Below are 14,356 nucleotides of genomic sequence, written 5' to 3'. Positions count from 1 at the left end.
GACAGTAGCTGTGCATCAAAAATCACTTCAAAAATGATGTGAAAAATGCATATTCACTGAGAATTTGCTCTTTGTCCAGACTAAGTAACTTTTTAAACTTACACTTGAAAAGTGCTTTTATTTTCTTCGGCTACGTCTTATCTCGCCTGGCCACCGAGCTCCAAAAAAGGTGCATGATGCCCCTCTGTGTATCCAGTGTTTTTCAGTTCTTAAGAAACCCCACAAAACTGCAGAGGAATGTCTTTTCATGGACTATTCAGTCTCAGTCTGTGTCTCTCTTTCTTTTTTGCTGTCTCTCCCTCTTTTTCATCCCTTGACAAGGTGAAACAGTTCCATCAATGCAATCCCAGCATGTGCTGCCGCCAAAGAAACATCTGCGTGACACTGTCAGCTGTGAACAAACATGGCTCTGAAGTCCTCCCAGGATACAAACAGAGACATGGACAAAGACACTGAGAGGAAGTGATTCTGGCTTAATCCTCCATGTACTCACTAAATGGGAAGGTAAACCGTCCCGCTGGCAGAGCGGGAACAGACCAAAGACATTGTCCGTCCTTCCAGTATTGCGTACTTGTTTACTCAGCTTTTTTTTTGTCCACACATATATCAAAGCAGTTTGTTTAAAAAGGGAGATTGGAGGCATTGAAGAGGTGCGTTTGGACTTGATGCCAGCTCTCGCTTTTGACGCCCACCTGGATGACACTTGTGAACGGCTCTAACCACACCCGCAAAACAAAGAGCAACATTCCAATCATTATGTTAAAGCTCTTTTTTTCTTTTCAGACGGAAAGAAAGACAGTATTAAGATGAAAGGTTCGGAGAAGAACACGATAAAGGAGCGATGACTTTTTGTCTTCACATTTGCAAGTTTCCCCTCGTGATTGACGACCCTGCTAAAAAAAAAGTTTAGACCCCCATGAATTTCCATGCTGCTGGTTTATACTAGTAAGTTTGGAGTTGGTCAAGCTAGTGAAGAACTGTGTTAAGTATCTTGGGCACCCAGTATTATGGTTGACCATCAGGAATCAGTACTGAAACTGAATCAGTTCCATTTTTTTTGTTGTTTTTTAAAAACTGAAACCAAATGATTCTCATGATGTTCAGTTCTGTTAGCACTCCCTGAACATCAGCGTTCTTCCGCTAATTCTGGTGCATCAAACATGAAGTGCGAGTAGTGCCGTCATATTGACAAACAAATGAAATCTGGAAACAGTTGGACAAAAAGACTCAGATGAGATTTGAATCATTCTGACTGATTTGAATCATTTGGAGTGAAGTTATTGCTTATGCTGTATCCACTTTCAGTCAGTAACTGTTTACTGACTAGTTGTTTATCTGACAATGAGAAATTCTAAAGGGGTCATATGATGCGATTTCAAGTTTTCCTTTCTTTTTGGAGTGTTACAAGCTGTTTGTGCATAGATAAGATCCCTGAAGTTGCAAAGACTAAAGTCTCAAAACCAAAGAGATATTCTTTATAAAATTTAAGACTCGACCACGCCCCCCTAAAACGGCTCATTCAAACACGCCCCCACATGTCTACGTCACGGTGTGGGGAGATTTGCAAAACACCGCCCAACCGTATAAGCAAAGAAAGAAGGCGGGACTTTTATTCTCGCTGTAGTGTTGTTGTTTCTGCTGCTGGCGCCATGCTGGAGACGCTGTTTCATTGTGAAAGTGAAACTACTTTGTTTGGGCTTCCAAAAGAGGACACAACTAGAAATCAGTGGTTAAGTTGTATTTACAACACTGTTCCAGAACAGTTCAACCCAAATATTCAAGTGTGTGCATTGCATTTTACGGAGGACTATTTCCTGAACTTGGGAGTAGCCTGCCAGCTATTCACAAAGACTTTTTCTATAAAGTGGGGCAATTCCAACTTTGCAAGGACAGTCTGGCGCTTCTGACTCACAGCCTGTAAGTATGTTTTCATATTTAAAGAATTTGCCACTGACTATTCACACGCGAGTTTTGAGCTGTGTAGAGTAGCGCTTGTTGTTTGTCGTTTTTCCAATCACAAATGCAGACATGGTAATGTTTACGCGGCGCGATGCAACGCGACACGTTAAAAGACAGTATAAGTCATTATAATCAGTAATTATGTCCCCACTGGATGCAACAAATGCCTCGTTTGTAATGGGTTTTATTGTTTTTGTGTCGTTGCACCGAGACACGGCATCACAATACAGTAAGGGGCGTAACATTTCCGTCTCATGCTTGAGGTATTCGTCCAATCACAACACACTGGATAGCTGGCCAATCAGAGCACGCCTCGCTTCTCAGAACGATGAGCTTTGTAAAAAACGGCGCGTTTCAGAAAGGCGGGGCATAGAGGAGCAACAATAATGTACAGTATGTGGAAAATAATGTGCTTTTTGAACCTTAAACCGCATAAACACATTGCTTTACACCAAATACACAAAATAATGTTCTTTTTAGCAACATCATATGACCCCTTTAAATTCAAATTTATAGAATAAAATTAATATAATATAATATTTAATATAACATCACATAATATTTGTGATTTTAATAATGTTATTAAATTAAATAATGCTATTAGTCATTTTTCTTATTATATTATTTCAAAATAATTTGGTCACACTTTATTTTATAGTCCAATTCTCACTATTAACAAACCATTAACTACGACGTTTGCCTCAGTAAACTCCTAATTTGCTGCTTATTAATAGTTAGTAAGGTAGTTAAAGGAGTAGTTCACTTTCACAACAAAAATTTACAGATAATGTACTCACCCCCTTGTCATCCAAGATGTTCATGTCTTTCTTTCTTCAGTCGTAAAGAAATTATGTTTTTTAAGCAAAACATTTCAGGATTTCTCTCCATATAATGGACTTCTATGGTGCACCCAAGTTTGAACCTCCAAAATGCAGTTTAAATGCAGTATCAAAGGGCTGAGGAAGAAGGGTCTTTTCTAGCGAAAAGATCAGTCATTTTCTAAAATGTTTTTACAATTTATATACATTTTAACCTCAAACACTTGTCTTATCTAGCTCTGTCGAAAAACTCCCATCTCATTTTCTCCAACTTCAAAATCGATGTTTAACCTTCTTTGCATGTTCACTTTGTAAACACTGGGGCGATATTTCTGCAGTGATGTAGGACGATTTTGAAGTTGGAGGAGAAAATTAGATGTTCTGGAAATGAACTACTCCTTTAAGTTTAGGTATTGGGTAGGATTAGGGATGTAGAATATGGTTGTGCAGAATATGTGCTTTATAAGTTCTAATAAACAGCCAGTATGTTAATAATAGACATGCTAATAAGCAACTAATTGTTGCTAATAAGCAACAAAGCTTGAAGTCCAGTGTGAAGTTTCCGAAGTCAGTGATGATTTGCCGTGACGTGTTGGTCCATTGTGTTTTATCAAGTGCAAAGTCAATACAGCCATCTACCAGGAGATTTTAGAGCACTTTATGCTTCCATCTGCTGACAAGCTTCATGGAGATGCTGATTTCCTTTTCCAGCAGGACTTTAGCACCTGCCCACAGTCAGAGGTGGGTAGTAACGAGTTACATTTACTTCGTTACATTTACTTGAGTAAATCTTTTGGGTAACTAATACTTTTAGAGTATATTTAAAAATGGGCACTTTTACTCTTACTCAAGTACATTTTTAGTGAAAAAAAAACGGTACTTTTACTTCGTTACTGTGGGCGACGCTCCTCTCGTTACTTTATCTTAATGCAATACAAGTTAAAAATCCTTCAATTTATTCCAAACGCGCCGTCTACTTTTTTTCTGGGCAAGGAGCGGTGCCCGTTCGCGAATGATTCATTCTTTTGAGTCAATTCTGTTCGAAGGCTTGATCAAACCAGTTGGCAAACCAGTGAATCGGTTCGCGAATCAGTTTGAATGATTCGTTCAGTTCCCTGCCGCACGCGCTGAGTCGCGGTTGTAACATCAAGAGCGTTGAAGACGTGGCTTTGGATCAACAGTCAGTTGAAAGCAAAGGCTATTGTTTGCTAGCTATGAAGATCTTTATTAGACGAACACCCCCTGTGCTGTCTATGGTTCCACAGGTATAGATTCGATTACAATACACGATACCACTATGACATTACATGAGTTTGCTGTACATGTACCTTACACATTAAATACATTGTATAATTTATTCATTAAATAAGCTGTCACAGAGTATAAAATGAACACCCGCCAAACCCGCGATAGTTCCAGGAGGAATGCCTTCGTCTAGACACAATTCATATAGATATTTTCACAATATTTACGATTGCAGAAATAAAGGCTACATTTGTTTACATTTTGCAGAACAGACGGAAGAAGTGCATTTGTTTCGTTATGTTTAGATGTTTTGTAGCGGTCATGTGAGGAGTTTTCACTCTTCTCCGTGTCAGAGGTTATATACATATATACATTTATAATACATAATTTAATTTATTTCAGTGATGCAAATCAGAATTTTTATCAGTTGTCACTCCAGTTTTCAGAATCGTATGATCCTTCAGAAATCATTAAAATATATTGATTTATTACCAGTGTTGTTGAAAAAAAAAAAAAACAGCATATGGTGGTTAGGTATCTTTTGAAGCTGGGATGCTGGTTTATGCTGGTCCTTTGCTGGATTAAGATGGTCCTTAGCTGGTCATGTGCTGGTCTTAAACTGGTCGGACCAGCATAAACTTAAATCAGCTCAAACCAGCGTCCCATGCTTCAAAACATACCTTACCAGCATATGGACAGGGAACAGTTTTGCTGCTTAATATTTTTTGGAACCTGTGACATTTTGTTTAGGATTCTTTTATGAATAGAATGCTAAAAAAGAACAGCATTGATAATAAATCAGGCTGATAAAAATTCTGATTTGCATCACTGAAATAAATTACATTAAAAAAAAAAAAAAACATTAAAAGTATTCTGAACGGCGGTATGTGTGTGTATGTGTGTGTATATGTATATGTACAGTATATGTGAACCTGGACCACAAAACCAGTCATAAGTGTCAATTTAAAAAAAAAAAAATCAAAATACTGAGAAAATTGCCTTTAAAGTTGTCCAATTGAAGTTCTCAGCAATGCGTATTACTAATCAAAAATTAAGTTTTAATATATTTACAGTAAGAAATTTACAAAATATCTTCATGGAACATGATCTTTACTTAATATCCTAATGATTTTTGGCATAAAAGAAAAATGTATAAGTTTGACCCATACACTGTATTTTTGGCTATTGCTACAAATATACCCTAGCGACTTAAGACTGGTTTTGTGGTCTAGGGTCAAATATGTATATATATATATATATATATATATATATATATATATATATATATATATATATATATACACACACACATTTTATCTAAATATCTACATAAAAATAAACTATATTCAGTATATGATCCAAAGTAACTAGTAATTAACTACTTGAGTAGTTTTTTTTATCCGATACTTTTTTACTCTTACTCAAGTAACTATTCAGACTATTACTTTTACTTTTACTTTTACTTGAGTAAATATTTCTTCAAGTACTTTTACTTTTACTTGAGTACAGTTTTGGGTACTCTACCCACCTCTGCCCACAGTGCCAAAACCAGTTTGCTGACAATGATATTACTGTGCTTGATTACTGTCCTTGAAACACTGGATCCAACAATCCAGACGAGTTGAAGGCTCAATAGTGCCTCAGCAGTGCCACAGGCTGATTGCTTCCATGCCACACTTCACTGATGCTGGAGTTTGTGCTAAAGGAGCCCCGACCAAGTATCGAGTGCATAAATCAACATACTTTAAAGATCTTGAACTTTTCTGTTTGGCGGATCCTTTTTTTGATCAATCTTCGGAAATATTCTAATATTTTGAGATAATGGATTTTTGACTTTCATGAGCTGTGAGCTCTAATCATCAAAATTAAAACAAAGAAACTTTTGAAATGTTTTACTTTACATGTAATGAATCTAGAATATATGGAAGTTTCACTTTTTGAAATAAGTTATGAAAAAAAGGACTTTTTCACAATATTCAAATTTTTTGAGATGCACCTGTATATGCACACCAATTTAAATCATTTAAGACAAATGATTGCTTCTTCAAGGAGTTAATAATGAACCAGAATCATTAAGTGCTGTTGGAATCAAACCAAGGATTGATACCTGTCATTAACTAAAACATAGCATATGTTGATGACCAACTTTGCTCTGGGAGAACCTTCAGTCGCATTCTTTGCTGCTGCAACTAGATGTTGCTTTTCTCAAGCAAAAAGCATGAGTCAGCAGTCACACACACACGTATGCATATCACACCACAGTGGTGTAGCGAAAAGTAAAAAAAACACATCATGCATTGTCTTACAAGCTTCATTAACACAGACGGAGTAACGATTGCATCTTTCAGAAGGTCAAAACATCTCTTGCGGTGCGCAGACTGTGAGAACCCCATAAATCATGTAATCTGCTGTAACAGGAGGGTGCAGATATTTCAGCGCTAAGTCAGCACTCAGGCAGAAACACGTACTTACGCCACACCATGCAACAGTGCTACATGTAACAAACCACATATACTCTTGTGTGCGATTGACAGTGACACTCCCTAACAGGGGACAGTACCATTTCTGTCAATTAACATGCTTGAAATGGTCGATCTAAGAAGGCTTGCTGGTTCGGCTAGTTGAAGGTATATCCCAGGGTTCTGTCGTAGTTAAGCTTAATTGACAGCATTTGTGGCATAATGTTGATTACCACAAAAAAATATCCCCCCCGCCCCCCACACTTTAAAAAGTATGGGTGGCAGTGAAGCACTTACAATGCAAGTGAATGTGGCCAATATGTAAATGTTAAAATCCCGTTGTGTGTTAGCGTGATTTTAGTGTAATAAAATTGCTTACTAACCTTTTCTAAAATAACTTTCTAAAGTTATTTCTAATATTACAACTTCACTGCAATGATAACACCATAACCACCAAAATGACTAAAAATAGTTAATTAAAAGAGCTTTATAGCTCAAATGATACTAGGCTATATAATCATTTTAACAGAAGAATTAATGTATGCGTTTTAGTTTTATTTAAAAAAAATAATTTTAGTAAAAAAAAAAGTTTCACTACTTCCAATGCAAGTTCTTTAGATTAAAACACTCAGAAATTTTTTTGTAAAACATACTCTACTTTATTTACATGTTTATTTATTTATTACAGTATATGTAAACTTTTTTTTAATTATTATTATTATTTTAAAAACTATAGATAAGTCCAAACTATTATGCCACATAAAGCTGTCGACTGGTAACATCCAAAACACAACTTACAGTTTTTTTTCAACCACATTAGCACCTGAACTTGATTCAGTATTGAATCAATAAAAATTCTCTTTTCACAATTGACCACCTGTGTTATGTATAAATGAAAAAGGAAATTGTCTTCATCTGTCTTTTCACTATCAAATCAGGTGGTTTCATTGAAAGCCCCCTAGAAGCGTGATTCAGTGGCACATACACATAGTACTCAAGTTTCAAAGACATTTTTTGGATGATAATAGCGCTGCTTCTAAATGCAAAAGGAACAATGGAAGAACTTTAGTCTCACATCATTTATCTCCTGAGTTTCCTGAGAGTCTGAAGCCTGGGATCTGCTCCAGACATCTGCCCATTCACACGCTTTTGTATGCGTACTCCTTGCTCACTTTGTTCACATTGAAATATGTGTTTTGACAACTTCACATCTCAGTAGCTTTAGGGATGCGACCGGTTCCCCCTCACCCCTTATTTCCTCCTCGTGTGCTGGGACTCTCACATTTGCTGTTTCCTGCCTACTTTCTTTCCATTCCTCCCAGGTGAACTGGACTAATAAGTCTTGATGGGTCCAGACAGCACTGAAAAACTGTCTACTCACCTGTCAATCAACCAATATGCTGAATCCAGCTAACAAAAATATGTTCTAAGAACATTTTGCTAATTACATCTCTGAACATTTTTTTCTTGGTTATGCAAACATTAGAGAAACTGCTAAGGGAACAGTATATTTTAGCAATCATTATGTGAACATTACTTTTGAATGTTCTCTGAAAGATATATAAACAACGTTTTTGAGTTAGCATTTTCAGAATGTTTTTAAAGACCATATAACTTTAAATGAAGATTCTGTTTAACACTCTCTCAAATCTTACTCACTTTGATAGAACGTTACCTTCTCTGTTAGCTGGAAAGAGAGATGCTTACTAGTGCTGCTTACTAGGGCTTCATATCGATTTCTCAATTTTATTCAAGTCTCATTTTTACGAATCGATATTGATTCTTAAATCCCAAGAATCAATTAGTCTAGCCTGTCTTCATTTAATGAATGGAATATTGTAGTGCGCCTCCCATCCAATAAATCGCAATAATCTTTGTACTTTGTTACTTTTCATCTCCTCAGCTTTTTTAGCATTAAATAAACATGAATGAACATCCGAAGGTATGTTAAAAGAAAGAGTACAACTTACCGAAATCCGTATCCTGTCACATGTCTCACAACGTCACATTTACCTCAGAAAATAAACATATTCGGTGACTATAAACTCGTTAGTCAGTTAGAAAAATGAACTAGACAGGAGCATTTCGATATATTCATTATAATATTTTACTGTTCTTCGGTAATTAATTTATGTTTGAATAAGTATGTCAAGTTTTTATGACAGCCACTATTTAAATGTTGGTAACACTTTTGTAATGTAGTAGCTGACTCTCATGTACATTTTACAGCATTAGTTAAATGAAAACATTAGTTTTTTTTTCCTTGAGAAAATATGCCATGTACTGTTCCTGATATATATTCAAAATAATCAATATTGAATTGAGTCAAATCAAAATTGTAGTCGAATCTAATCTAATCGCAAGCTTGTGAATAGAAGTCAAATCTAATTGTGAAATTTGTCAACACCAAGCCCTACTGCTTACATACAATTTTAAAAGAAAATAACAGTAGGTGGTATAGATATTGATAACGGTTATAAATAGCTATTTATTTCAGCTGTCAACTTGTAATTGTATAATTGGAGATTGAGTTGAATATCTGTGTAAACAGGGTCTATAATGCAAGTTTTTGTGCTAAAGTGGCGCAACTTTTTGGTGAATTTGCGTTTTGTCTTTATTGTGTGGCTCCGTCCATGTATTCAATGATAAAACAGATTAAAAAACAGTTTTCAGGGATTTTCAGCTTAGGGTTCAAATGCATTTAGTTTTTTTTAAAACAAAAAGAAGCAGCAGCAAAATGTGCATCTCTCAAGTAAAATGTGGCGGCATGAAGTCTAAATCTTTTGGAGATGGTTTGATGGTTGTTGTTTTGAGTGACTCTTCTTGTAATCTTAACAACCTACACTTTTTCCATATCTATTATTTATTCACAGTGTTGAATTCATACAGAATTACGTTTCTCAAGTGTGCTGAAACTTTTTTTTCTTCTTCAGTTTTTCCACTTTCCAGACTCTTAAGAGTAACAAAACCAGTCTGGTCTGAAAGTGTGGGGTTTCTCTCCTCTGAAACTGGCCACCATTAGGGGAATTCCACCAATTTCAGTATGAAGAGGACATGGATTTTCCACAAAAAGGAAGATGCGTTCACTATGGTCCATTGGGCTGTACAGTTTAGTGCCATAACCAAACCGTGAAGCCCCATGCGCCAGCCGAGAACATCAGAAGCATGTTTAGATTGTGAAAGAAGTCATACAGAACACTGTAATCACTGTTTGTTTCTCTGTTTTGTTTGGTTTGCAGGTGACCATGGATTTCATATAGGCTTGTGCATACATTCAAGTAAGTGCTGGTTAAAGGTTTTGCTGACGCTGCAGCTGCTATAGCTTCTGTATCTGATTTTTCAAGCCATTCTTTATGAAAAAAAATGTCCTGCTATGACATAAGACAGCAGTTTGTCTAAGAATTTGGCTATTTTCTGGCATCCATCAAGGGTTGAATGTTTCAGTTTAATTTAAGGACATATAGGAAGTTGTCTGCTATGAACCAGGAAATATCTGCTGGTAACGTGATGAAGTTTTGTGGCACAAAATACCAACATACCCGCTAATACCTATAGGATGTTGACCTTAAAGTAAATGTGTTTCTGTGGTAACAAAGGCTTTAACACTAATGTCAGTTCTGAAGTGAAATTATTAATTATAATCAATGAACATGGAGTTTTTTTTCATGATTTGACACTTGTGCTGCACTTCATTTCAGTTTTATTTGTTTGTTGTGTTTACGTTCTTCTTGTTTCCTTCTGTCTGTGCCTGGCATCAAACAATTTCACTGTATCCTATCACTCTGGCTTCATTTTGAGTTTTTCTACATTTCCCACAAGTATCTAAATACACATAGTTTCATGTAACAGCACAGAGGTGGGTGTTGTTTTAAGGGCTCATTATTTCAGTAAAGTGATAATGCATGTGTGTGTGTATAGGGACACGTCTTACCAGGAACGGGTGTTGCTGACAATGGCTTTTTCAGTTGTTCTTTTGCACAAGCTGTGAACCTCAGGTCTGCATGTATTTTGTTTGTTGTGGTAGTTTAGATTCAGATGTTGCAGCCTTTTAATATCTCCTTCAACAGTAGATGTCTTGCACATTCAGAAAATGTGAAATATGTTTGACTTGGCTCAGGTTCAGTGCTTGCATACATTTACAGTTCAGGCATACAGAATATATAGACTTTTAATTATATAGAATATAATTAAAAAATATATTTTTTAATTATATTTTATTATTACGTTTTCTTTTAGTATGTTTTATTGTTTTGTTTTTGAAATTGTTCTTAATTTTTCTTATGTTGTGAATTTATTTACTCATTTATTTTTTCAACATTTAAAGTTAGACTTTTTGTGGAAAAAAAATATATGCTGTATATATATTTATTTACTTTTTGGTATTTTTCTTATTTAAGGCACACTAAATTTATTTACTATTTTATTTTTAGATTTAAATATATAAAAATTATATATATATATATATATATATATATATATATATATATATACATTGTTTTTAAGGGGGTCCCTTCTGCTCATCAAGGCTGTATTTATTCGATCAAAAATACAGAAAAAACAGTAATATTGTGGAATCTTATTGCAATTTCTAATATTGGTTTCCTATTTTAATATACTTTAAAATAGAATTTATTTTTGTGATGCAGCGCTGAATTTTCAGCATCATTACTCCAGTCTTCAGTGTCACGTGATCCTTCAGAAATCATTCTAATATACTGCTTTTATTATGAGTGTTGAAACTGTTGTGCTGCTTAATATTGTTTTTTGGAACCTGCATGTGACACTTTTTTCTTAGATTTTTTGATGAATACAAAAAGAACAGCATTTGTTAAAAATAGAAGTCTTTTCTAACAATATAAGTCTTTGCTATGACATTTATTCATTTAACACATCCCTCCTGATTAAAAGTATTAATTGTTTTACTTTTACCCAAACCTTTAAATAGCATTGTATATTGTAACACACAATTTATTTTTTAAATAAACGCTGTTCTTTTTAACTTCTTATTAATTAAAGAATCCTAAAAAAAAATATATCACAGGTCGCCAAAAAAATATGAAGCAGCACAACATTGATTATAAATCAGCATATTAGAATGATTTCTGAAGGATCATGTGACACTGAAGACTGGAATTATGATGCTGAAAATTCAGCTTTGATCACAGGAATAAATTATATTTTGAAGTATATTTAAATCACTGTTATTTTTTTTCTGTATTTTTGATCAAATAGATACAGCCTTGATGAGCAGAAGAAACTTCTTTAAAAAAATCTTACTGATCCCAAACGTTTGAGCGGCAGTGTTTATATATATATATATATATACACTGCCATTCAAAAGTTTGGGTTAATAAAATACTCAAAAGTTAATAAAATGCTGCTTTTATTATTTATCTGACTTTATAAGGAAATGATTTCCTATTTATTTTATTTTATTTTTTAACTGTTTGACCTTTAGACTCTGACCTAGACATTGGCCAACCATCATACCAATAGCAACAGCAGTGAAGATTCTCAGTATCACAAATGATCTGATACTTAAACACGCTGAACCACTGAAACCTGAATTACAGTTGAATTCCTGTAAATGTCCTCATGAGGGGTTTCCATGCTATTTATAGATCCCATTCATTACTAAACCTCCTTTAATTTACTCTTGCCTCTTTTCTTATACAATAATTCTCTGTAAATCCTGAAACGGAGGTTGTCTGTAACCTTATGAAATAAATTCAGTATAGACACAGAGGCAATTATGAACAGTGGAACATATGGCTTAAAGTGCTTTGCCAGTTCCTCTGTCTGGATGCCAATGAGAACAGTATAAACTCTTGCTTGGACTGGAGTCACTTGTTTGGATTGTACTAAAGATGGTGCCGCTTTCATCTGCCAATCCAGGAGTTCACATTAGAACTCTGAAGTTGTGTGTCTTTGGTTAAAGACAGTGTTGAGAAGTCTCTAACTAAAAGTAGCTTACATGCATGACAGTATATAGCTCATTTTACAGTAACACATTATTTTTTTCAACAAGTAGTGGTTATAGTGTGACAAGCAAGCTCCAGTTTTAAAGTAAAACAAAACAACAATTTATATTGAAGCATGTAGGGAATAAACACGTTATAGTTATAAATGTCTCTATTAATATTTATAAAGCTAGTAGAACGGAGTGCATGTGTGAATGTGTGTGCATGTGTGTCATGTAAAAGAGAAACCTCTGGTGAGAATGACTTGACACTTTTGACATGAACATTTGCACTTGCACTCTTTTCAGTTCCTGGGATCGGGTCTGTGCAGCTGCCGGCTGCAGCTGAGCTCCAGTTGAGCTCTGTGCAGGAGCCACAGTTTCTAAAACCCCTCTCCACCCCGGCTACACGTTCTCCTGGAACGCTTTAGTGCGTCTTTCCTTGCGGTCAGTTCTCCCTGCGGTTCAGACATGCCACCCAATCTCCCGCTTATTGGACCCATCTGTCTCATTAGATTGTGTGTCATTGCTGGTACTGTTTTAAATGTCAGATTTGGAGGCCAGCCTGTATCACTTCCTCTTCCATTAAATGCACTAGAGAAAACGCCAGGTTCTTCATAGGCTGGCATGATTTCCCGACAGGGTTTAAGGCGGTATATGGCATATTTTGAGATCCAGCTGAATTTTTTCCAAGTGATTTACCCTGGTAATAAACTCCGATATTATCGCACCATCCTGTATAAATGAGTTTTTTTTGCCACCATGTTGAACCATATCTGAGTTGAAGGACGTCCACCTGCAGTGGCCATCGCAAGACCCCAAGTATGCATAACGTACAATGTAATTAGCAACACTCATTAGTGTGCAAAGCAAACTGATAATTTTTTTAAGAGTTTGGCACAAATGTGTTCCAACTTCTTTTGATTTTTAGGATTGGTTAAAACATAATAGCCATTTTATTATGACAGTTACTGTATCTTGTGTTTCAAATAAGTGAATATTTTATAGTTCTTGTCTTAGTGATAGGATTTTTCTTTTGATGAGTATCATATTCATTAATTATTCGATTTTACTCTAAAATGGCATCTCATTTTAGTTGACGAAAATACTGATCTAGTTCCAAAGAAAGTGAAAACATTTTATATATAAATTTAAACGTGTATCAACATTTTACAAAAACAACATGTGAAAACTGTCCTTGTCCATCATTATCTAAGTTATTATGTAAATAATTTCATACAGGATGCACTTCTGTTTACTGGTGTTCATTCACTCATCAACTGTAGTTCACAGATGATTGATTATGATTGTGTTATACAGTGGGTACGGAAAGTATTCAGACCCCCTTCAATTTTTCACTCTTTGTTATATTGCAGCCATTTGCTAAAATCATTTAAGTACATTTTTTTTCCCTCATTAATGTACACACAGCACCCCATATTGACAGAAAAACACAGAATTGTTGACATTTTTGCAGATTTATTAAAAAAGAAAAACTGAAATATCACATGGTCCTAAGTATTCAGACCCTTTGCTCAGTATTTAGTAGAAGCACCCTTTTGATCTAATACAGCCATGAGTCTTTTTGGGAAAGATGCAACAAGTTTTTCACACCTGGATTTGGGGATCCTCTGCCATTCCTCCTTGCAGATCCTCTCCAGTTCTGTCAGGTTGGATGGTAAAGCGTTGGTGGACAGCCATTTTAGGTCTCTCCAGAGATGCTCAATTGGGTTTAAGTCAGGGCTCTGGCTGGGCCATTCAAGAACAGTCACGGAGTTGTTGTGAAGCCACTCCTTCGTTATTTTAGCTGTGTGCTTAGGGTCATTGTCTTGTTGGAAGGTAAACCTTGCCCAGTCTGAGGTCCTGAGCACTCTGGAGAAGGTTTTCGTCCAGGATATCCCTGTACTTGGCCGCAT

General features: G+C 35.5%; 1 long non-coding RNA gene across 1 annotated transcript in view; it reads left to right on the top strand.

Moving 5' to 3' along the window:
* The window catches only part of LOC131534122 (uncharacterized), a 115,107-nt gene extending 101,304 nt beyond the window's left edge, over window positions 1-13,803 (top strand). Inside the window, exons 2-3 of the long non-coding RNA XR_009269317.1 lie at window positions 9,721-9,759; window positions 12,750-13,803. This is a non-coding gene — a long non-coding RNA (uncharacterized LOC131534122). The remainder of the gene's footprint in view (window positions 1-9,720; window positions 9,760-12,749) is intronic.
* The last annotated feature ends 553 nt before the right edge of the window (window positions 13,804-14,356 follow it).

The sequence above is a fragment of the Onychostoma macrolepis genome, chromosome 25, assembly GCF_012432095.1.
Source record: "Onychostoma macrolepis isolate SWU-2019 chromosome 25, ASM1243209v1, whole genome shotgun sequence".
In the NCBI taxonomy this organism is placed as follows: domain Eukaryota; kingdom Metazoa; phylum Chordata; class Actinopteri; order Cypriniformes; family Cyprinidae; genus Onychostoma; species Onychostoma macrolepis.
Note: the sequence above shows the minus strand (reverse complement) of the source record. Positions and strands in the feature narration are given on the sequence as shown.